Below are 26,047 nucleotides of genomic sequence, written 5' to 3'. Positions count from 1 at the left end.
GGGTTTCCAAGTAGGGTGTGTATTGCCGGGGTCCATAAACAAACGCTCCAGTATAATATGTTTTAATTGGGAATAGACTATTTTAATTTAATGAATAATATTGAGCCTGACAGGACTGTAACCTCGGTTTACACTTGTGTTGCACTTATCAAGCCTGTGTCACAAGTCTCTGCTACACTGTAGTCATTATTCATTCACTCAGCACTCAGCTACTATTGCAGCCACAGCCACCCAGGGGCAGACTGTCCATTTACCACGTGATTATAATGTGTTGTTTATATCCTGACCTCTTCTTATATTAGTGCCCTCTGCTGGACACGTGTGGAATTCTTTCCTTTCTTTCTTTAAGCTGCCCCCTAGTGGCTGAAGTGAGCATTCAGGTTATTTCTTTAAAAATTCATAACTCTACAGGAATGGGTTACTACAAATCCGCCTGTTGGAGATCGCTGGTTTCAATAGACGCTAGAAGGACAACAAAGAATGTGTTGTTTGACAGTGTATAACATGACTTCCTTTACTTATCATTTTAGCAGTTTATGCATGCGTTTTGGTTTTGTCTAAATCCCTAAAGCAGGTCGTCCTTATAACCAGAAGGCTGGCGATTTGATTCCTGCTGGTGCACACTGCCATCGTGCCCTTGGGCTTTACCCACCTTTACCCAAAAATGCTGTATAAATTGAGACCATATTGCCCAACAGTTGTATATGTTTTTGCAAGTGTAAAGCTGTGTGGACTGTTCTCCTGTTGGCAAAGCTGCTCACCTCCTCTCCCATTCCCACAAATAACTATTTAATCCCGTTACATTCCCCATGACGCGGGTTGCGATCCTTTCAGTAATCAAACAGTGTGTGTGTGTGTGTGTTTTAAATTGTGACCTAATGTTGTGAATCGACGAGTTGCTTGCGCTGCAGTGTTTGTATCAAGGGAGCAAGCTGCATTAATTGATCTCTCCTCCTCACCCTCTCCTCGGTCTTTCCCACTTTCTTTTTCTCATCAAACCTCATCTCAACTCTGTATCCCCCCCTCCCTCTCTCACCACTCTCTCTCTCTCCCTTTGTTTTTTCCTTCTCCTTTCTTTCTCCACTCCCCTTTCTCTCCTCTTTCTTTCTCTTCCCTCTTTCACTCTCTTCCCGATCTCTCCCTCTCTCTACTTTCTCTCACCTCTGTCATTCACTCTCTCACGTCTCTCTTCTCTGTCCCCTCTTCTCTCTCCCTGTCTTTTTTTCTTCCCCTTTCCTTTGTTTCTTCACTCCCCTTTCTCTCCTCTCTTTCTCCTTTTCACTCCCTCTTCCCCATCTGTCTCCCCCCCTTCACTCACATATCCCCCTGTCCTCTTTTCTCCCCTGTCCTCTTTCCCTCTCCTCTCTTTCCCTTCTCCTTTCTCTCTCCACTCCTTCCCTCTCGCATCTCTCTGTTTCTCATCTTTCTCTCCCACTCTCATCCTTCCCCTCCGTCCATTCTCCTTTCTTCCTTATTTTCTTCCCCCTTCCTCTCTGCCCTTCCCCCTTTCTCCCTTCTCCTCACTTTCTCCTCCCCTTTTCTCTCTCCCTCCCTTTTACTTCCCTGTAACTTCCCTTTTCTCTCTCTCCTTCTCTCTCGCGCCTCTTTTTCCCTTTGCAGTTGTTTCCATCTATTTGTTCTTTAGTGTCGTAAATAGCACAAGTTGTTAATACAAAATAAGGGTTTCATTAAAAATCAATATCTCTTTCTCTCTCCCTCTTCTGCTCTCTCTCTCTCTCTGCGGGCTAATTAAACCTGGATGCGTCTCGGTGCCGTTAAACACCACGCTCACTAATAAGCCCTCTCCTGTTGTTGGCCATAACGCACTCTCACGGCTTTGTTGTTCCACTCTTCATCCCTGACTTTTTATCGCTCTCTCCCTCCTCCTCCTCCTCCTCTCAAGCCTCTTTTGTTTCAGAACGCGGCAGCATCTAATCGCCGTCGTCCTACCCGTGTTGTCTTTTGATAGGCCCTCCAGCTGCTGTAATGTCTGGGCTGAGAGGGGCTTTATTTTCTTGGCGGGGTAATTATCGTGGTCAAGTGCTCGGTAAAAGCGCGGACTCATTATTGGAGCGCGCCGGCTGACTGGCTGTAAAGTAGGACAGGAGAGACGAGGCGAGAGTGCGGTTCATAGCGCCGGGATGAATCGCAGTCGTGTTGAAATGAGCAGATCATCAATTACAGATCATTTCGACAATTAACTTTTCAGCTTCATTGGGGGGAAACATGACATTTTTGTTGACTAAAACCAAACATTTGAACTCATTCCTGATGACGGTTTATACAGTGGCATGCAAATGTTTAGGCACCCCAGGTCATCAGATAAAAACCTTTGCTGTGCATTAGGGCTGCACAAGTAACCTTTATCGAATCAAAATTGAGGTTTTAGCCTGTGCAGTAACCTAACCTCCGGGGGCTGTGGCTCTGTTTGTTTTGTTTTCCTGCATTGTGCCGCGGCCATTTGACTGAAACACATGTCAGCCAATCAGAACGGCCGAGCCTCGCTTTCAAAAGAGGCTGCAGAAGAATCAAGTTTGTCTGCGTTATAAACAGATCCAGGTGTGTCTCGTGCAGCACAAACCTGTTCTCACCGCGAGTAACAAGCAACAACTGTCCCGTGGCCTGCGTGTCGGATTAGGTGCGGAATTTTCATTTCATCAGGGAACGTGTTGATGTGGTCAAAAATGCCGTACATGCGCATCATTGTATTAATTGATTGTAGCATCTTTACAGACGTTTGTTGAAGTAGATATGAGGTGTATTTTCATCAAATGCATTTATAACTGCATAGGGAGAAAGAATGTGAGAGCTCCATGTTTAAGATTAAAACTAAGAACTAAGGAGTTTTTCTGACAACTTCTTAAAATGCTGTTTCATAATGTTTAACAGCAGTTATAAAAGTCATGTTGTCAAATGTGCCCCGTCGTGAGAACCAGGCACACAAGTCGGCTGACTCAGTTTCCCACAAATCGAGAAAGAAGACTTTTTTTTTTTTGATTGGTGATTTTCACTATTTTGCAGAGTCTTTTAGTTGAGTCATGAAGAAGCCTCACCATGTTTTAGATAACAGTATTGGTATATTTAAAAGTGTGAAGTCGTGGGGGCGTGTCATTGTGTGTGTGAGACTTCCTGCAACCCGGGCCCGTGTGTCTCACACAGGCTGGCTGCTGTGGCTAACACTCTGAATAGCCGAATTCTAACGCTGGAATACAACTACATGGAATACTACTACAACCAGTAAACTTTTCCAGGCTAACTTTTCCAGTGTGACTGACGTCCTGGCTGTAAGCATGCACAGCGCCCCCTGCTGACCATTACGTTTCCTGAGCCAACTCGCCTTCAGAGCGTGTTTTGAGACAGAAGGATGTAGCGTGGATTTGCATAACTCTACAATGAAAATAACTGAGCGAGGAAATGGATTTGATCACGAGTTTGCTGAGCAGAAGACACACAAAGGTTACTTCAGACGGTTCAGTGAAAGTTTGTTTATTTTGGCTTGTGGCCGCTGTGCAATCGTGTCTGTTTGCTTTTTGATGAGGCCATTGTTGTGCTGTAAGCCAACGTGGTGTGTTCAGTGGGTTGGATTTGTTTGCTTTATATTTTTGGTGGTAAACTGTGTGTGCAGGTTACGGATAATATAACGTAGTCATTGTCCATGGCACTAATGACCGTGTGTGTGTTCTTCTTTCCCTCTGGTCACATGTGTGTGTGTTGGGATGATGTTGCTAGTTGTCATTGTGTTGCTAGTTGCTGGAGGTAGGCTCAATGGGAGGTGGATTTATGCAAGAGACATTTGTTTATATATTAGCTGTTTGCAAACCTATTTTTTTTTTTCTTTGATGGCTCATTTTCTTGTTTTTTCCTTTTCTCCGGTTATGGCTTATCTAAATGAGATGTAAATGAGCCTTATTGCCACAGCCCAAAAGTTTAGAAGCTGTTTTCTCAGCTAAGAGAATATTGGAGAGGTTAGCTTAAACTGTTCACAGATTCTCCAAATATGATCAGATTTCCATGTGTTACACATCATTGGAAAGCTTGGAGGCTACACTTTCGTAATCAATGTCTCACTCAAAATGCCCAAAAACTGTGTTGTGTCCATTTCCGTGATGTGTCACATATTGCATCACAGCATGGTCACAAACATCAGCTTCCTCTGAAGCCATTCTCAGTCATGTGACTTTTGGCCATCAGCTCTTTAGAACTGTGCGTATTTAAATATAAATTAAAATTGAACTTCAAATGAAAGGACAAATCATATAATGACAGCTCTGTAATGGTGGGCGGCGTTAAAAAACATGCACAATAGGATCCACTCTGGAGCCAGGCCTCCCCTGGAAAAGAAAATCTAATATCAAAATGACTCCGCTGATCAGCTTTTGCATGTGACGTAATTTTTATTTTAGTGTACCGTCTCACTCCGTTATTAGATTTATTTATTTATTTATTTTCCCCAGCAGGTGTGACCAATCAATGGACGCGCTCGGCTCCACCTGCCGCTCTGCCACAGCCGATCAATCACAGTCGATACACATTAGCCTCATGCAGCCACTTCACTCATAAACATGCGCCATATAACATAACGATTATGAAGACTCCACTTTGTCCGCATCTGCATTTGGACACAACTCATGATATTTTCCTTTTAGTTCCAATTTAGCCGCCAATTGAAGAGATCCTCAACGTCACACTTACTGTTTTCTTCTGATAAACTAACAACTTTAGAGTATTGTCTGCTTTTAATTTTCTATTTAGTGTGAACTGGTGTCATTTGAGCATTTGTTCCTAAAAGAGAAGCTCCTCCTCCTGTGTGATCTGCCTGAAGGTGGAGGGAGCCACACGAGAGCGTTCGCCGGCTGTCAGAGTATTGTCGCTGGCTTTAGCTTCACTTCCGATAAACATAAGAAGATCGCTCGTGCTGTTGGAAATTTCGTCAAAGCACTGAAGTCTGAGGTTGTGAATAACTGCTCCTTTTGAGTTTCTATTACTGTTTCAATTCTAAAAGAAAATTAGACTGTGAGCAGCTCAAACAAAGTAAACTAAAATGTGAACTTAAATACAGTATTGTTAAAGGTCTAAAGAGCTTAGCACCTGAATATTTTGCACCAGAACCTGTTTTGATACAATATAGCAGATAGTTCAGCTTTGTGGAATAGAACAAATTGGACTTGTGTTTCTTTTTCAGCACAATAAATGTTTTCAGAGACAAAATCTAAATACTGGATAATAATACAGGTTTAAATGTATGCTTTTATTATGTTTGCATATTAGTTACTAAGATATTTTCAGAGGGGATTTTGGATCTTGTTTAGTTTTTCAATTAATTATAAGTTCAAAAAAAAAGAAAAAATCTAGCTTCGCCTTGTTTTTTGGGGGGTTCAAAGCTGACTAGGAAGTTAGATATTAAAAAAATGAAAAAAACTTCAAAGTGTTAAGTCCAAGACTGGGAAGTTTGGAGTTTGTAAAAAAATGTCGCTTCACAAATGTAGCTACTTCCTGGATATCCTCGGCATCGTATGGGAAACGTTTTGTCTTTTTTAAACTCTGACATGAAAACTAAGATGTTAAGGGAAAACTACCAAAACCTATGAAAAGTTTACTTTTCAAAGCTTTGTTTCATGCTACAATCTTGTTCTTTGTTGTTTCAAGCTGCTTGTGCATCTTTGAATCTTTGATTCCAAGATAGCTGGAGTTAAGCTAGATTTCTGAACAGAATCATCAAACACAAGTTTTGCAACAGAAATGTGTTCAAATTCGAGCATAAAAGTCTCAATAGAGGACGACTTATTCAGAGCATCATCTGCTCGACATTCAGGCTCATATTTCAGTATTAGAAATGTGAATTACAGAGTATCATTTACATTTCATCAATTTTAACTTTGTTTTAAAAACACAGTGATGTGTCTTTGACGCCTGCACTGCACGCGCCCGCCGTGTCTTTCACTTCCTTCTCTCTTTATCCAAACCAATGCATTCTCAACTCCTGTGAGCATGCGTCATGTTGGAAGCATCGAACCAACTGAAGACTGTTTAGTTTCCAATGCGAAATGCAAAGTGAAACGTGGCGTTCCACTGTGATGTAGCGAGCGTTCCACTTTAGAGCCGGCCTCAGAGAGCAGTGCTATGTTTGGACTCAGTTTTCAATCTGTCAAAAATGGCGGACGGCTTTCAAAATGTTCTGTCAAAGCTAAAAATATTGAGTAAGAGAAATTTCAGCAGTGTGACAAAAGCTTGAGGTCCAAAGTATCCAGGAAATGCATTCCTTACCAATCGATGTCTTACTAAGCTCAATCCTTTCATCGCAAAGCAAGTCACTCACCGCAGCTTCACTGCAGCCACTCGCGGCCAGTAGATTTTGCATGATATGTCCCCTTTAATGCTCTTGGACATCGCGCACTTGTGGATAGGGTCGGGTACCGTTAAACGGTGCCTACTCGGTACCGACAGAAAAGCTACCTCATTTCGGTCCTTTTTTATCTCCATTTATGACCCGCAAAAGCAACATGAACGTGTGCGTACACACTTCGGCGCAAATGCAGCTGTTTTCTTGAAGCGAAGCAAAGCTATAACTTACTAAACTTATTACTAAAGCTATTAGAGATGCCGCTGTCTGAGCCAGGACTAAACCTTAGTCCTCCTGGGTTTACAACTGATTTAGTCTAAAGCATGACTGAATGAGGAACTTGAGTTTTTAGGCAATTTGAAAAGCATTACAGAACCATGATAAAAAGAAAGACGTCTTTAACTTTGGTTAGCGATCGCACTCTTCTAAAGATCTTTGTGTGAAGTGTTTTGGCTTTGTCCCAGTGCAGCATGTTCAGAAAAGGTTCAATATTGAAGTTACAGGTGGCGCTTCTGTGGCCTCCGTTCTTTCTGTGCGGTTTTATGACATCCTGAACAATCCATTTTTTATACCCATGATATTTTTATTGAATTGAAATAACTCCGGTATCGAAAAAAGTACCGTTAAGGCACCAGTACCAAAAAGCAGGTATCGTTAAAGTAGTGATATCGAAAAACAAAACCAAAGGGTATCCAGACCTACCTGTGGAAACTGAATGAAAATGCCACATTTTTACCCATTTCTCTCAAATGGCCATAATAAAGTGGTCTTCACACTGAAAGTCTGACCACAGGAGCAGTGGCTTAAGCCCCACGCCGCTCTGACAGCCCTCCCTCGCTCACATGCATACAGATGACAGCGCCAGGCGGACTGTTTGTATTCAGGCGATGTATGACACGCTCCTATGGCCTGTGGGAGCATACACCTGTACTGCTAATGGACTACAACACTGTCCGAAACCCGCCTCCGCATCATAACAACACCACAGGCTCAGGGGAAGGACCGGCCGGGCTATGGAGGAACCGGAGCGTCAATGGGAAAGTGCTATAAGCCGAGGAAGAAATGGAGACCGGGTTTTTTGAATGTCAGAAATGTAAACGCTATGGGCGAAGTTTCAGATTCCCGCTCTTTATTTACGGTTTTCTCCCTTAACATCTGAGTTTTAACGTAAGCGAAAAGAAAAAGACTAAAATGAACCTTTACGATGCTTATTTTATGACCTTTTGTTTGTCGCGAGCGAGATTAAGATTTGGGGTCAGTTTTTCTCCTCCAAGAGAGAAATGGTGCAGGAGAAAGGACAGACGCACCTGGTGTAGTGAGTCCACTCTCAATCTATAATTGCGCTAAATACTGTTGTGTGTGTGGACCCCCCATTATTCACCAAAATGTTTTATGACTGACCAAATCGTGTCTATGTTCAGCGTTCAGTGGAGTTCATGCAGGTATATTACACTGCGTTCCAAATTTGTGTCATAAAGTTAAATAAAAAAGTTTCTCAATGAAACAGATGGATGGTATTGTGTCTCAGGGCTCACTGGGATCAATCTCAGACGCCTGTGATGATTCGTTGAGGCTGAGGTTGAGGTATACTTTATTGATTGAAATGAATTCTCTGCAATTGATCCATCCTCAACGCCGCTGGGGCGACCTGTAGGAGCAGTGAGCTGCCAGCATGGGCCGGCGCTCAGGGACCCATCTCCATGATGTGGAGCCAGGCTGGTGGTCAGAAACACCTGGCTGGAGGATTCACCTGTTTTACATGTTTTTAGTGGTAGGGGAAACTGGAGTACCCAGAGGAAACCTACGCAGACACGGGGAGAACATGCAAACTCCACACAGAAAGGCCCTGTCCCTGGTGGGAATCGAACCTTCGACCTTCTAGCTGTGAAGCACGAGTGCTAACCGCTGTACTACTGTGCTAACCGCTGTAATACCGTTGATATTTAATGAAAGATGAAGCGTAATCATCGTACTGTTGAGAGATTTGTGGCTGATTCAGAGCACACACGGGTGCAGATAAAGGCACAATGAGGACGATTTCTGCCAGACAAATACATCAGATTAAGAGAACAGCTGCTACAAAGCAGCAAACAGATATTTGAAGCTGCTGGTGCCTCTGGAGTCTCCCGAACATAAAGCTGTAGGACCCTCCAGAGGCTGCAGTTGTGCATAAACCTTCTATCCAGCCTCCCCTAAACTGTTAATTGAATACTCACAAGCAGTCACTGATATGTCAAAGAAAATGGCTTTGTCCTTATACTTTCATATATGGGCCCAAATGTCTGCAGATTGTGTGCAGCATGTTCAGACAAACAGAAAATGCACCTTAAATGTGTTACATCAAGGGTATGGCGTATGTAGAAAGGACTGGAGAGCTGCTGGTTGGAGACCCCATCACACAGACTCCAAACTTTTATTAAACCCAGAAAGTCCTGTTTGTTCATGTTTTTAGTGATGAGGGGGGAGTGTGCACCCAGATGAACAACCCGAGCAGAGCATGTAACTTCACACAGGAAGGCCACCAAGGGTGTTACAGGACCATGGTTTTCCAAAACACCAAGAGACATTGCATTTAAGCAAGTATTTGTATTTCGAGACACAGTTCTAATTGAAATACTTTCTATTTTAGTATTTTAGTAAACCTGGGTTGTTTTAAAGAGGAATAAGCAGCTAAATGAGTGGAGTCTGAGATGGGAGGTTCACAGCTTACTCTATAAGAGGGGGATTTGCATGTATGTGCTGCAGGGGCTGCACATTAGCTGGATTATCTGGCAACCCTGCCACTGCTGAGGTGAAGAAGTCCACAATCCTATTTACCCAGGCGACGGTTTCCTCTCAATCCAGCCTCTGGAGTTTGCATCCGTTAGAGACACATTACACACTTATCGGATTGAAATCAGGACTGTAAGGTATATGTACTGTATTTCCGTATATTTCATTCTGGAAGCCATTATGATTGTATGATCCCTATTAAAAATACATGAACTGTTGTGATTGGTTCCAAGCCTTGTTTGTCGGAGATGAGCTGGTTCATGTCACTGTCGAAGGTCCTGAAATTCATTATTTAACCTTTTGAAAGCACTCAAGGCTCCATAGAGTGGGTCTTTCTCGTTGCATAACTAAAATGAAAAGTATAAAAAAAATATCTGAGGAGAGCTAAAATATTAACTCAATTTTATTGTATTTTTTATTCAGTATAATTTATTTTTAGTTGCATATCGTATTTCATTCTCATTGTTTTCCAAGGCTTGTGATTTGTTTTTTGAGTCTCACTTTGTTATTTAAAGTTAAGGTGTTCAATGAAGATGGTTGAGTCCACACTGAGACAGAACAGTGCAGGTCCAAAAGTTAGTGAATGCCTGTGCTGTATTTAAAGAGAATAGATGCAAGTTGGTAATTTTATGTTCACTACTGCCACCTCAGGTCTTACGAGTAACTGCAGGTTCTATATTTAACTCGTGCATGACAGCACTTCGGACCCGAAGTAAACACTTTGAGTGACAGTGCAGGATTTTAGAGGCAGTTGTGAACAGGTCTGAGCTCATTCTACACATTAGGACATGGCTGGAACATGTAGGGGGAGGAAGATACTTAGTTTTAACATTTTAAAACTCTGTATAGTCCCTTTAATAATCATATGGAAATGGTTACTATATTACTGCTACAACTTACTTTTTGCATTAGCCAAATACAACAACGTGTGGTTGTGTTTGCATAGAGCCAGTAGCCTACATGTTGATTATTTTTGCTGCAGCTAAATTCAGCTCTATTCTGCTGTGTCTCTTTATTTTGTATTTTTGAGTACTTTTTAATTGCTGTGTCAGTTTTACCCATTATGTCCCTGAGCGTAAAGCGACTAAAGAATCGCCAGACACGTAAGCTAGTTAGCTACATTAGCCTGCGCTCAAGTGTTATGGGTTTCTGGTTTTGGGACCACATTAAGTAGTATGAGTACTAGCATGTGTTATGGAGCCGATACCCGATACTGGTATCCTTATCGATGCATCCCCGGGGCTGGACTGGCCATCGGGAGATTTGGGAGTTTTCCCGGCGGGCGGACGTACTTTTGGGCCGGTTGGGCCAGTCAGATCGAGATAAGGCCCGTTATACCTTAACACCGGCCCACAATTAGCGGGAAGAGCCATCAGAATCTCTATCGTTACTTAGATACAATTACACAACTCCTCCAATAGAGGGATGTGATGCCTTTTATACCCCTCTGGTGGCGCTTTCTTGTGTTATGGTTCACAGATAATCTCGTATAATGAGAAATGGGCCTCTGGGACATAACACTCATGCCCCTCACATTGCGAAAATAAGAGGAAATTGTTTATTGTAACTCCCTCCAGAACCCACAGAACCTTAGACCTCTATTTTTTGTACATTTTAGACAAATGTTTGCAAAGAAGTGCATGCTGGGAGTTATCTGGTGACTCCGTCTTGCCCCTTGTCGTCTGTGTGCGCAGTTTGGAAATCTTCTAGTTTCCATTAAAAGGATTTACAATGTTTGGCCTTTTTGGGACTTCTATTTTCACTCCACACCTCCTGAACTCCGTGGTGAGTTTTACCATTTCATCTCCAATCCACAGTGGGATCAATTGGTTGGTTTTGAGAAGTTTATTAGTGTTGCAGTCGCGAATTCGGCAGAAACAAAATGCAACTATAGTCCTCGATTCGTAGCTTATACTGTTTTAGTTCAAGCCAAGGGTTATTGTTTTGCTCATCACCTTGACTATTGTATTGAATATGATATGTTTTTGTTTTTTTTTAGAGGGCCGGTCTTGACCCAAAAGTCCCGGGCCGATTTTTTCTGCCAGTCCAGCCCTGTGCATCCCTATTAAAAAACAACTTATCATTGATGTCACGCTTGCACCATGATCCACCAAACCATGGTTCCTGCACCGTGAACCAAACTGAACCGAACATGGTCAAAAGTTGATTAGGATCATATAAGGCCTTCAAAGTGAACAGCCCGGGATAGGGTTGTGCCGATGGACGATATCATCGTCCATCGTGATGGATGAGCCACCATCGTGATGCCACGCCCCCTCCTGTCAGAAACACGCACTGATCTTCTGTGGGCCTTGTAAACCTACAAACTTTGCAGGGATTGCACTGTAAATTCAATCACGGATATAACTAATATGCGCGCTAGTTTCAGTGGCCTGCCAGAAGCCATGATGTGTTCGCCGTAATTATTAAAGTAAAGACGCAGCGCTGCTCTATTTGTGACACGCGGGGCTCTCTCTCTCTCTCTGCAGCTCAGAGTTTAACAGCGTGTGGTTTTGTTTTGCTTTGCTGCGTACGGAAAAACTGTACCGTACTTAAACTGTTTTAAAATGACGAGATGGCTCTCACATTGGAGCTAGCTGAGTGTGCGGATTATTCCCATGAAGGACCGAGAGAGGAGAGAGAAAGGCGCCGTGCAGGAGTTACGAGGTTACGAGCACACGGACCGGGCGGCGCGTGGAGCGGCTTCAAAAATGTGAGCTACGACGCAAACTTCTTAATATTGTCCCGTTCACCCACTGTTTCTTAAACATTACGTTAAAACTGAGCAAATGCAAATAATAATCCGATTTACATTTGTATTAGTGTGATAAGAGCCTTGGAGTTCACGCTCTGAATAAGTCGTTCTCCTCTCAGACTTTACGCACGAGTTTTAACACATTTCTTTTGCAAAAGTCGTGTTCCATGACTCTGTTCAGATCATGTTTAGTTTAGATCCATTTATCCTGCAATCTCCCATTTTCCTAGCATACATAGTAATATGCAGCTTCTATATAGGCAATGTATAATGTATATGTATGTAAATGTCTTTAAAAAATGCTTATGAGAAATGGACAATATCATCGGTTCACTGTAAACATCGTCAACGGCCAATTAAGGGGACATCGCCCAACCCTAGCCCGGGATCGTGAGGTGCACCAGCTGACAATAGAAATACGGCCCGAGCGACTTTGACAGGCAGCCATTCACTCTCAAATACATGCATTAGCTATTTAGATTCAGCGCCGGTGCCGCTCCACTTCCAGGGGCAGAGGAGGCAGAAGCTCTCAGAACAAATCCCCTATAGCTGAGAGAGGGACATTGAGAGTCCACTCATGCAGTATGCAAAAGGCATAACAGCCCCGGCACAAAACCCAGGATCAATCTCCACGTCTCCTCGCGGCGAGGGAGAGCGCAAAGGACCCTTTCAAAAGCCTGTCGCAGTGCACACATTTTAGATGCCGAGCCAAGACTGCAGTCGGCGTCTCGGTCGAGCTTAAGCTGGTGATTAGAAAATATTAGAAATGTTTGCGGAAGCTCATTGTCATCCAGGCTAACATGTTGTTAAAAGAAGAGACCAGTAGTAATCTAGGTTGTTTTCTGTTGCTTCTCACGTTCATTGCAGTTGGTTTTAGTACAGGCCAATATTGAAACAGGTGTGTCCTCCCGAAAAACTGCTGATTTGACAAAGAAGCCTCGAGGAAAGTTCTTCAATTTTAAAACTGCCCTGTCCTGTAGTCCCTATGAAAAAAGTTGCAACTGAAGGAAGGATGTGATCTGCCAAAAAGGACCCTTGAGTTTAAGGTTGACTTCATTACTGATTTACGTTTTTTGGCTACGTTTTTCCGATTACTGTGACCGAGCAGATAAACACTTCTGTGCTTGAAAATGCACATTCATATGGAGTGATGGAAACACTGCTAGTGTCGCATCTGTCCCTTTAAATGCTTCCACAAGCTGCGCTGGCGTCCCAGATAGGCTTGGGGAGAGCAGTGATTCGTCAGTACAGCGGAGGAGGACGTGTGGGGTGTCTGGGAGTGTGCGAGGGGGTGGGGTGGTGTTTTGAGCCCACCCCTGGGTGAGAGTCCTGATTAGCATCTCTGATGAGCTATTTATGAGCTGCTGCTAATCACGCTGACAAACCTCAAGTACCGCCGCGCTCACCCCAGCGTCCCGGCGAACGTGCCCTCGTCCTATAGCTTCATGAGGAAGATGAATGCGCACATTTGAATACACAACTGCAGCAATCAGTGCACGGCTAATGTGCTGTTTGGGAGTGACATTTGGACTCTGCATAATCCGCTCTGGTGTTGATTGTCAGAATGGTACAGTAATTGCGGAGATTCAGATGACATCATTCACAATATAGTATAGTACAGTGTTTAAGGAGAGACACTGGAGATGAATTGGGGAAGAAAATACATTTAGAGAAAATCACTTGTAAACTTTAGCTGTAGATTACTGGCATAAATATTGCCATAGTAAGTTTTTTTATGTCGACATGAAGCTCTTGCTTCGAAAGATGTGTTTTTTTTACTGAAGCAGGGGTCTTAAATAGTCTCAAAGTCTTCAATTTGATTTTGTAAATATAACACTGTAAAAAATCTTGTATTTGCTAAAAATGTGGGGTTCGATGTTAAATTTGAAGCATGTGTCTTTAAGACAGGGCTGGGGCAAAATGTGGGATTGGATCGCAATACTTTTAATACTTGTGTTTGGAGGAGTTTTTATCACACACTCCTTTGTTTGTCAGTAACAGCACTTTGTTCAATCTTAACACTTCAGTAAATGTTAAATGGCATTTAGTTTATAAACTTTGGACACATGACTGTTTTCTTTATACATATTTTAAGGTAAAGATATTATAATGTGTTGGATCGGCCTCTGCGTATCATACATATCGATCAGATCGTGACAAAACGTATATTGAATAATTATGTGAGAGCTTTGTTTGGTTCATTTCAAGGCGAGGGTCAGTTGTTTTCAGAGCAGCGAACACAGTTAGCCCCGTCACTTTTTACTCCATTAAATCCTTTCTAACTTTCAGAGGCAGTCTCTGTCAGAAGATCAGGATGATGCACATTCCAAAGCAAGACAGGTCAGTGCGAAGCTTCTCGCGGCGAGGCCAGCTTACAGAAGTTATTATCACAATATATCAGAAGTTTCATAGTTAGTGTGTCTGTGTCCCCAGTTTGCACTGGGCGGTTCAAAGGGGAATGTCACTAAAGTCATCTGTAAGCCATACCTATGTTTTGATGATCAAATATGACGGAAAGCCCAGGTCCATGATTACAGAATCTTTTGAAAACTTTGACCGTGTTTTCAATTACATTTTTCACCTTTGTCTCACTCAGCCAGAATTCCATTGCTGTGGAAAAGGTCTGAGGTTGTACCAGTAGCAGAATTAAAGTCAGCGAAAACATCCAAATGATTTCAGGCCCCTTGCTCTCTCACTTCACTGGTAATTAAAAGTTTTCAACGTCTGGTGAAGACATTTTTAATAACTGAAGTGCGAGAGAAATTGGATCCTATGCTATTTGCCTTTGGGGCAAAGAGAGGCGTGGATGGTGCTACCACTGTGCTGCACTTTGGGAGAGCTCAAACGCATGCCAGGCTTCTTGTTGCTGATTTTTCTTCAGCCTTTAACACGATACAGCCACACATTATACGTTCCAAGCTGTTGTCTGATTTGTAAAGTGGATCTGTGACATAGAGTGGGAAGAAAACGTGAGTACACTGTTTGTAATTTCTTACACATCTGCCTAAAATGGTCATAAAATACTGTCTGATCTTCATCAAAATCATAAGAATGTTTAAACAGTGTCTGCTTAAACAAGGGGTGTCCAACTCATTTTGGGCCGGGCGGGTCGCGGGCCACATAGTAGAGAAGATGTTTCCAATAAATGAATAAACTTGACTGTAGCTTCAATAATATCGGCTTACACTTGTATTGCACTTCACAAGTACTACATAGTCGTCATTATTCATTCACTCCACACTCGGTGGTGGTAAGCTGTTACTGAAGTCACAGCCGCCCTGGGGCAGACTGTCCATTTGCCACGTGGCTATATAATGTGTTGTTCATATCCTGAGCTCTTATTATATCAGTGCCCTCTGCTGGACACGTGTGAAAATCTTTCCTTTTTTTAAATCTAATGCCCCCTAGCGGCTGAAATGAGCATTCTGGTTATTATTTAAAAATTAATAACTCCGCACAGGAATTGACTCTGGAATTTATGCTCTACAGGGCAGGTGCTGGATTAAATCATCTCATGGACTGGATCAGGCCCGCGGGCCGTACGTTTGACACCCCTGGCTTAAACTAATACCACCCAAACATTTACATGTATTTTTATTGGCCATAACATGTAAACATTCACAATACAGCATGGAAAAAGTAAGTGGACACCTAGAAATCTGACTGAACTACAGCAGTTTTGTAAAGAGGAATGGTCCAAGATTCATTCTGATCGTTGTGAATGTCTGATCTGAAACTACAGAAAAGCAGTTATTGCTGCAAAAGAAGGATCAGCAGATATTTAATACAGGGGTTCACTTACAGTACTTATTCCATGTATGTTGTGAATGTCTCAGGTTTTTCTCCAAAATATCTTGATAAATTTGTGAGTACATTTTTCTATTGATGATAGCACGTTGTCCAGGCCCTGAGGCAACTAACCAGGCCCACACGAGGATTCTCCTGCTCCAGACTTCACAGTGAGGAGAGGGTTTTGATGTTGATGTGCTCTTCCATTTTTCCTTCACACACGACACTGGCTGTTTCTCAATTGCCAAGATCTTCGGCGTCTCGACCACTTCGGACGTAAATCACGTCATCACAGCGCCGCCAAGTGGAGTGATCCTGTGGATCCTCCGCTGCCTCAGAGAGCTGAAATTACCCATGATGCACTGCAACATTGTTTTTTTGTTGTTGTTTTTTCTCGCAAAACTTTATTATTTTGAATTCACTTTAAAAAAGTTTTGTTCCACATTTGTGCAAACATATTATTGTAATAATAAAATCATTGGTAGAAGTGTTGTAGGCAAGTAAAGATGTAAACAAAACAAAAAATTTAAAGTTAATGAAAGGTCTAATAAATAGGCATTATTGAGAAAATAGTAGCTATGTCCGATAAACTGGACCTGCTAAATATATTTAATATTTGAATTGAATTTCTTACAAATCCTGGCAGAAATGTTATGTTATTCAGGCCAAAATGTTCAAAGAGTAAGACATCCAACCAAAACCAATCTATAAACAGTTTCCTGGCCTCTGTTATTCATAAAACTGTTGTTTTTGTAAGCATAGTTTGACATTTGATTGTATGATTTGACACGTGACCTGATGCAGCCGCTCACTCCGGAGGCCGTTCCATTTGAGCTCGAAGGCGGCGGTGAGAGGACACTCGGCTCCATTTTGGAGGAGCCACCACCGAGGACGTCAACGAAGGCCAAACGGAGGACGGATTCCCGCAATTGAGAAACAGCCGTTGTGTGTTCCTCCCAAACTGTTCAACTTCGGGTTTATCAGTGCACAGTATATTTTTCCGGTAGTGCTGTGGAACATCCAAGAGTTTTTTCACAAACCAAAGTTGAATAGTTATGGCCAATAAATTATATTTATAACCAGCGTGGGTCCCACAATAAAAAGCCCCAATGGAGAGGCCAGAGGCAGAGCATTGAGTAAATCAAAACGAGTGTTAGCCATTTATGAAGCTGTGTTTCATAGGTCAACTCCTTATAACTGCATTGTGAAATAACTTCACTTATTACATCAACTCAGAGAGAGGGGGCAGAGTTAACTGAATCGAAGCGTTGTGTCTTCCGGGTTTGAAAAATACCTCCAGAAAATACTTATTTCTCACACAAATGAGTTCTCCATAGTGGTAGAGGTACAATACATCATATAAATGCCTATAGTTTACTTTGGAATGGCTAAAATAGCATGATACAGATCCTTTTAGACGAATTTAGTCAACTTGTATTATAACAATGTTTAATCCTCTGCTATATGGAGCTTTTTCCCCATGAACAAAGCTCAGAGATGTTGCTTTGGCCATGAATTTAAATGATATGAGCCTCTATTAAATTGTTGTTGGAATTTTGGATGATTTTAGTCTCTATTTTTCACTTTTATTTCTTCATATTTTAGTCGACAAAGATATTACTTTGACTAAAATTATGATGAAGTATTTTAGCCGGTGAAATGAACACTATTGAAGGTTATTGTTATTTTAGTAAGACAAATAGTTGGTTCAGTTTCACTCACTTCCTGTGATCCTCCTCTTCCATGTAAGCTGTCTACGACACGTCACTTTCACCACCAGGTGACACTTCTGAGGAAGATCACAGGAAGTGATCAAAGCTAGAAAAGCAGGTAAACAAACCTTCTCTGTTAATAAAAGAACAATCTTTAATAGTTCGAACTAAGAAAACACTTTACTGGAACCAGTGTTATATAACCCTGGTTATATAACACTGGTTCCAGTAAAGTGTTTTTAATGGTTTCATGCTGACTAAGACACTCTAGCCTTAAAAAAGAGAGAGCACGGTGAATCTATTAGCTGCATCAACACCTGTCAAGAAAATCTAAACGATGATGTCTTTCCAAAGTTGTGCAGCAGTATTATGGAGTGTCAGAAAATAGTGCACAGATGATTTTGTTGAGTTTATATCCATTACAGAATCATATCCACGAGTGTCCTCTGTCGTCCTCTGAGAGCCACAGACTGCGCTGGCGGCTCGAGTCCAGTGTAAACAGCTCCAAGTGTCCCCATCGTCTCTGTCGGTACACAGCTCAAGGACGCGTCGCCATTTGTCCACAAACCCCAGTGTCACATTTCTACATTCCATGGCAGAGCATTCTATGAGAGCTCATTCATGCTGTTGACTCCTTAACTGTGTAGACTGCGAAGGGGAATTTCTGCACTCTTCAGTGTAGTTAGCTTTATAGTCTATCAAAGCAGGTACGATGAATCAAAATTACTTTCCTCTCAAGCAAAAAGACGATCGTTAAATACAAAGCAATATCATAGCGGCACACAGGGAGGAAGGGAAGGGAGGTCGTGTGGGGGAAAACAGGAGTTCAATGCCTTATACAAGTATTTGGCACTCATTTCAAACACATCTTGATTATTATCTTACTTTGTTGGTGAGGGAATGCATTATTGATCTAAAAGTGGCTTATTCAAAGTTCCCCTTGGCTCGGTTTCAGCAGCCTCAAAGAGGAGTCGGGGTTAAGGCCACTTGAATTGTTACTGTGGGAGATCCAAAGATGAATCTGGTCGAAAACTTATATTCCTCACTTCCGAAATACAAGTTGCACAAACACGAGAGAGTCCGGAATTTGGGACTTATATGAGACAAATAATTGGACAAAGTAGGTCTAACCCTAAAGGTGCGTTCACGCCAAACGCGGCCAAGCGTCAGGTTTACATGTAAAATACATGGAGGCCGCGCCTCAGGGAGCGTCAAAATATCCCGCAGCGAGTCACTCGCCTCCTGTGCGCCGCGTTTTGAAGCTTTCCACACGTGTTAAGCTTTGGGCATCCAGCGCGGCCCACGCTAGGATTGGGAAATATTGAACTTTTTGGAGAAATTTGCGAGCGTCGACCAATCAGGAGCTTTCTCCAACAGTGACGTACGTTGTAGCTGAGCCACCGGGGCAGAGGCTATGCTGGCCAAGATAAACATAACATAAATAAATGCTATGCCGGCCTGCAGATGTAAACAAGTCACGGAGGTTTAGCTTCATTGTGAACCGGAGCTACAGCAGCTCTGGGACTTTTACAAAGACACACTTCAGTGTTTCTTTACCTAAACACCCAGGATTAAAAGCTGAATCTGCACTGAGAATGTGTTTGGGCCTCGAGGATGCCTGTTGTAGCTACGAACACACGCTGACGTGCGGCCAGAGTGTCTTGGCACTCGGTGACATTTGTGACAAGCGTCTGACTTCAGGTGACCATAAGCGTCTAACTACAGGCTTTAGGCGCGTTTTTGACGCCCGAAAAGCATTTGGTCTGTACGCACCTAAAGGTGGCAGTTACAACTTTAAGTAGCCATGTGCTCTGGGCGCATGCAATCAGTCCTTCAAAGTAACACAATAGAGTGCCAAGAGTACTAACAAAGCATGTGTCTGTCACCGTCATAGACTAAAATTAAGAGTGGACTGAGGGAGCGAGGCTTCATGCTAGCAGTTAAGCTGTTAAGATGCATTTTTGGAGCAAGCTCCATTATTTTGAAAAGGGTGAAAATAATAATAAAAGGATAGAATTAGACGATGTTGTGCATGTCCAGACAAACACTTGGAGGCCAGAATGACAAGCCTGTGTTCAATAATGACTTAAAAAGGCAAAAAGGTTTCAATGGAAAGTGCAAAGGAGCCAGGAACGTCTGGAGTCAGCCATTTACTTACGGTTACAGGAGGAAGTAGATCATAATAAAGGGTGTAACAGTACACTAAAATGTGATTCCGTTTCAGTATTTTTTCTGTACAAAAAAGCTCCACAGAAAATAAACTTGCAAAATGCGGTCAGGGCACAGCAATAACAAACCCATGTTGAGAAAGCCGTATCGGACGCGGCTAGTTAGCCACGCAGCTAAAGTTAACCTGGAGGCTCCGGAGGGCGACAGGTCTGTGCATCACTGGAATACAGACAAGTGCTTTTTCCTGGTGGAGATCACATCACTGCTCACGTTTCACATCGCTCTGGTAAGTCCAAATCGATTAGTATAATCACTGCCTCCACTCCAAAGGCAGCGCTGAGAAATAATACACCAAAATAAGCCCACGGTGTCCAAAATTGGACTGAAACGGTTCACAAGTGACCGACAGAACGTGCTGAACCGAAACAGTTCAATATTTTCTGTGTACCATTACATCCCCAGTCACAATGAGTCCATTCTGAATATTGCAGTCTGTGGTCACAGTGGGAGTTATAACACTGCATCTGCTGCTGCTGCTGCTGCTTCTGTGGACTTTAAGTGGGGCTAAAACGCTGGGAAATACTTTCATATCTCTTTCCTGTGTTGCCGCATGCGTAACTCCACTCAACATTGACCTAGCACTTATTTCGGAAGGGAGGAATTGGGCACTCACTGAAAAAAAAAAAACTAAATCAGCGTCTATGACCCGTAACACCCCGATAAAAGTTTGACATGGCTGTAGTATTTTGAGGACCAAGTGCTTATAGTCAGTGTACATGACAACTGTACGAAGCAGGGACATTATTTACCTTTTACCTTTTGAACCATCAGTACGAAATGTAGCTGCAGCTTTCTTGTACTTTTAGATTACCCGTGAGTACAGATCCTCAGCTGAGTGATGTTTGCTGGCTGAAGCAGACTTGCGGACTCCTCGCGGGACTCTTGAGAGGAGATGTCGGATGCAATGTGTCCTGACAGGTCCTCGCGTCACACCCCCGGGCTCTCTGCGATTTTAGCATCCCGCGCGACGATACTAACATATGTCCGCTGTCTCCATGGTAACGTGATACAAGCGGGCTCCTGAGGTCACGGACACCCTCGACAAGATGGGGATATTTAGGTCATGGCGTGTTGAAGATCCACATGGATCTGCTCAGCCCCATGGGGTCTTTCCGAGATGCAGGTGTTTGGAGCGCTGAGAATAGATGGATTTGCCATTACTGTTTTAAATGATTCAGTTTTGGGCTTCAAAAGAGGTCACTCAGTGATGGTTATTACACTATTGGTGAGACATGAGCTGCTAAACAAATACGAAAATCCCTTAAAAACATTTTATATAGATTTCTCTCTTAGTCTTAGTTTTACTGTCAGAGTCAAAAATCACATTTTCCATGGTTGGAGCTTATCAAGGTTCCAAGTGGAACTTCAATAAGAAGAAATGGGAGTGAGACAAAGATTTTGTAACTTTTTTATTGAAAACAACAAACTGACAGTCTTTTGCAGCTGATCAAAAGTTTAGGACCACATGCCTTTAAAATGACAAATCTGCAAAAATGTGGATTCAGTGTCTGCCAGTCTTTTGCAGTATTTACCCGGTGCTTTTAAACTCTTGTTATTTTAAGTTTTTGAAAAGTCTTTTGGAATTCTGAATAGTAATATCACTTCCGGAACTTCATCATCTGCAGGGATCCTGGAAGAGAAATCACTGCTGGATAGAATGGTGAGGACAGCCTCACGATTCTATCAAAGCCTGTTGTGTTGGTCTCTCATAAGAGGCTTCTGAACCACTCTTTGTCTGACCTGTTTGCCATGGGAGACCCTACCAGGGGCTCGAAGCCCTGACAGCAGAGCTCCAGGATCATTCAGGTGGTCAAACCCCTCCACCAGTCCACCAGCACTGGACTGTTTTATCCTGCAGCAAAACTTCTGCAAACCAATTTCCCATTTGAGATCAATAAAGTTCTCTGAATCTGAATCTAAACAGTGGATTTGACGTGAATCGTCCCGTTGAATCAGCTATGTGGCGCTGACTCCGAATGTAGCCCGCATCTATCTGCAGCTGCGATCTTGACTACAGTACATGTGGAAGAGCTTTGAAGTGGTGATGGAGTGTGAAAATCGATGTACGACGCGGATGAACCAGATCACAAAGCCTGGCGGATCTCTTTGAACTGTCTACGCGCTGCCTGTATCTTTTATGTATTTATGTCAGCTGGAATCAGGCTCATCAGCGCGCCCCGCAAACCGCCGCTCTGCCAGACCTATGTACGCATCATTTATTAATTGCAGGGGGGGGGGAGACAGTAAACAAAGTGGTGATTAGAATGTTAATATGCAGAGAAGAGTTGCTAATGAAAATACTTCTTGCCGGAGTGTTACTTTTCTTTGGCGATGTGGCGTTTATGAAAATATATAAAGTTAAGAGAGCAACTGTGCATCCGGAAAGTATTGCTTCACTGTAGGGCTGGTATTTGCCAGGTTTTGAGCGGTGCCTGGTTTCCTGAAGACCCAACGCTCTACAAATAGTTCTATCGTGGCTTCATCAAACCAGAGAATCTTGTTTCTCATGGTCTGAGAGTCATTTAGGTGCCATTTACTGAGGAGAGTCTTCTGTCTTGCAACACTCCACCAGTAAGGCCTTTCTGGTGGAGTGTTGCAGAGATGATTGTCCATCTGTAAGGTTCTCCCATATCCTCAGAATAACGCTAGACCTCGTTGAGAGTGGCCATTGGGTTCTTGCTCACCTCTTTGACCAAGGCCCTTCTCCCCTGATAGTTCAGTTTGGACGGGCCCAGTAAGAGTCCTGGAGGTTCTGAACTTCTTCCATTTACGAATGATGGAGGCCACTGTGCTCTTCATGACCATCAATGCTGCAACATTTTTTCTGTCCCCTTCCTCAGATCTGCGCATCGATACAAACCTGTGTTGGAGTCGACAGTTCGCTCCTTAGACTTCAGGGCTTACATGAGCTGTCAGCTGTGGGACCTTCTAGAGAGGTGTGTGTCTTTCCAAATCAAGTCCTATCCATTTGGTTTAGCGCAGGTGGACTCCAGGAGAGCTATAGAGACATCTATCCTTTTTTCACTGTGCCATTGTCCATCCATCCATCCATCCTCTCATCCATCCATCCATCCTCTCATCCATCCATCCATCCATCCATCCTCTCATCCATCCATCCATCTTCTCATTCATCCATCCATCCATCCATCCATCCTCTCATTCACTCATCCATCCATCCATTCTCTCATCCATCCATCCATCCATCCATCCATCCTCTCATCCATCCATCCATCCTCTCATCCATCTTCTTCCACTTTTCCATTTCCGGGTCGTGGGGGCAGCTGTTGCAGGTGCCCCAATCACATTCCACCAGTCCCTTATGGCTCCTCCTGCAGGTAGTGGGTCCACGGAAAGACGGCCTCACGATTCTATCGGGGCCTGTTGGTCTCTCATAAGGGGCTTTTGAACCGCTCTTTGTCTCTTTGACCCGTCACAACAGAGCTCCAGGTGCTCAAACCCCTCCACCACGTTAAGGTGGTGGTTCCAGAAGGGGCCATTGTGTGTAGTATAATGAGGACAAAGATGTGGGAAAGGTGTAGGGGTGTCTGTACCTTTTGGATGCCCTGCACGTATCGTGAAGTCGTTGTTTCTACCCACCCCTAAAACCAGCATCAGCTACAGCTTTAGAAGAAGCTGCAACATGATGTGGCTACTCTATAATAATCCATGCTCACTTTGGTATAAAAGATCTCTCAAGCCGCTGCTCTCCACTTCTCATTCCCCACCGCACAGTGCAGAGAAAGAGCAGGGATTTCTCTTTGTTGGTCAAAGAGCCTTCTCCTTACCTTAGACAGGAACTTCACCTCAGGCAGGTTATGCCTTAAGGCAGGTTATCATGTCAAAAAGTGACCCATCATCATAGTAGTACATCTAAACCAGCCAGGGTTACATGCAAATTTACCCTCTTATCCAGCTTTGTAGTTTACCCTTCTGGCCATCTCTGCTCTGAAAACAGCCAAATAATCCGTCTCCAGTTGGACTTTTCATGGTGATTCTCTTAGTTTTTGAGCTGTTCAGTCGTCTCTCAATGTTAATACCTCAGAACTTGGCAAGTGTGCTTAAAGAATGCCTTTGATGTTGCACTAAAAAGTATTTGGCATAGCTGATGTAGCCGGTTTTCTTTCTTCACAGCACAAAGTTAGATTTGCATAAATGTTTCCAAAGGATTAAACATAACTAAAAAATGTTTTTTTTAATCAAAGTCATTTTACTTAGAATTTGTTATTAGTTTTAAGGTGAGTTTCAAACTGGCTTTAAAAAATAATGAATAATGAACTTTTGAATAACTTTTTTTTTTTTTGCATTGAACAGATTCCAAAGATTCAATACTGAGTGATACAAAAATTTGGATTTGTGATAAAGTCTGTGATGTTAAAGCCGCACGACCTTATTTACTCCATTATCGAACCGTGAAATGCACATGAAAACAAATGTAAATCCTGAATAATATGTGGTATGTTAAAAAAGAAGATTAAAAACCACATGTTTCTGTAAAAAACGTGATGTATTGTAAGCTATTTTTGTGCAAAATATTGATTATCGCAGTATCGCCGTATCGTGAGATTGTCGTGGGCCATGTATCATATGGAATCGCGAGGTACCCATAGGTTCCTGTCCCCAGCTCGGCTCGAAATTAGCTTTTTTTCTTGGTAGCGCGCATGCTCCTAATTCTGAAAGTTAGGAGCAGAGTTAAAAATTTAGGAGCACAACCAAAAAAAAACAGGGAAGCTTTTAACAAGGAAGAAGGGAATTACACAGCACATGCCACGTCCAGCTTCCTGTTGCATTTTTAGATGTATTATTTTAGCCGTTTGCTTTGATTCAGCAAAACTCATTATATATTAACACTGTCAATAGGACACCTCCCAACTGTTATTATAATACATTCTTGCTCAGTGCGACTTTCTCTACTCCGCCCATTGACAGTATAGCTTCACTCTCCTCACTCTGCACCTTCACTGTCCTCACTCTGGACCTTCACTCTCCTCACTCTGGACCTTCACTCTCCTCACTCTGCACCTTCACTCTCCTCACTCTGCACCTTCACTCTCCTCACTCTGCACCTTCACTCTCCTCACTCTGAACGTTCTCTCCCCACTCTGCACCTTCACTCTCCTCACTCTGCACCTTCACTCTCCTCACTCTGGACCTTCACTCTCCTCACTCTGCACCTTCACTCTCCTCACTCTGGACCTTCACTCTCCTCACTGTGGACCTTCACTCTCCTCACTGTGGACCTTCACACTCCTCACTCTGGACCTTCACTCTCCTCACTCTGGACCTTCACTCTCCTCACTCTACACCTTCATTCTCCTCACTCTGCACCTTCACTCTCCTCACTCTGCACCTTCACTCTCCTCACTCTGGACCTTCACTCTCCTCACTCTGCACCTTCACTCTCCTCACTCTGGACCTTCACTCTCCTCACTCTGGACCTTCACTCTCCTCACTCTGGACCTTCACTCTCCTCACTCTGGACCTTCACTCTCCTCACTCTGCACCTTCACTCTCCTCACTCTGCACCTTCACTCTCCTCACTCTGCCCCTTCACTCTCCTCACTCTGCACCTTCACTCTCCTCACTCTGCACCTTCACTCTCCTCACTCTGCACCTTCACTCTCCTCACTCTGAACGTTCTCTCCCCACTCTGCACCTTCACTCTCCTCACTCTGCACCTTCACTCTCCTCACTCTGGACCTTCACTCTCCTCACTCTGCACCTTCACTCTCCTCACTCTGGACCTTCACTCTCCTCACTGTGGACCTTCACTCTCCTCACTGTGGACCTTCACACTCCTCACTCTGGACCTTCACTCTCCTCACTCTGGACCTTCACTCTCCTCACTCTACACCTTCATTCTCCTCACTCTGCACCTTCACTCTCCTCACTCTGCACCTTCACTCTCCTCACTCTGGACCTTCACTCTCCTCACTCTGCACCTTCACTCTCCTCACTCTGGACCTTCACTCTCCTCACTCTGGACCTTCACTCTCCTCACTCTGGACCTTCACTCTCCTCACTCTGGACCTTCACTCTCCTCACTCTGCACCTTCACTCTCCTCACTCTGCACCTTCACTCTCCTCACTCTGCCCCTTCACTCTCCTCACTCTGCACCTTCACTCTCCTCACTCTGGACCGTCACTCTCCTCACTCTGGACCTTCACTCTCCTCACTCTGGACCTTCACTCTCCTCACTCTGCACCTTCACTCTCCTCCCTCTGGACCTTCACTCTCCTCACTCTGCACCTTCACTCTCCTCACTCTGGACCTTCACTCTCCTCACTCTGCACCTTCACTCTCCTCAGACAGCTCCATAACACGCGCTACAAGCTGCAAACTCCGAGAAGGCTTTAAGGTGGACCGGAGCATTTACGCTGGTCGCAAACATGCGAGTGATTCGCAAAGGCTTAAATTTGGGAGCATATGCGACTAAAATGGTCGCAATTTCA

The 26,047-nt window shown here is 43.4% G+C and overlaps 1 protein-coding gene across 1 annotated transcript in view; it reads left to right on the top strand.

The window, feature by feature from the left end:
- The window catches only part of mad1l1 (mitotic arrest deficient 1 like 1), a 135,022-nt gene that overhangs the window by 90,032 nt on the left and 18,943 nt on the right, over window positions 1-26,047 (top strand). The window lies entirely within an intron of this gene.

This window comes from Gobius niger (assembly GCF_951799975.1).
Source record: "Gobius niger genome assembly, chromosome: 3".
NCBI classification, from domain to species: domain Eukaryota; kingdom Metazoa; phylum Chordata; class Actinopteri; order Gobiiformes; family Gobiidae; genus Gobius; species Gobius niger.
The sequence above is the reverse complement of the archived record's forward strand: the minus strand, read 5'-3'. Positions and strand labels throughout refer to the sequence as shown.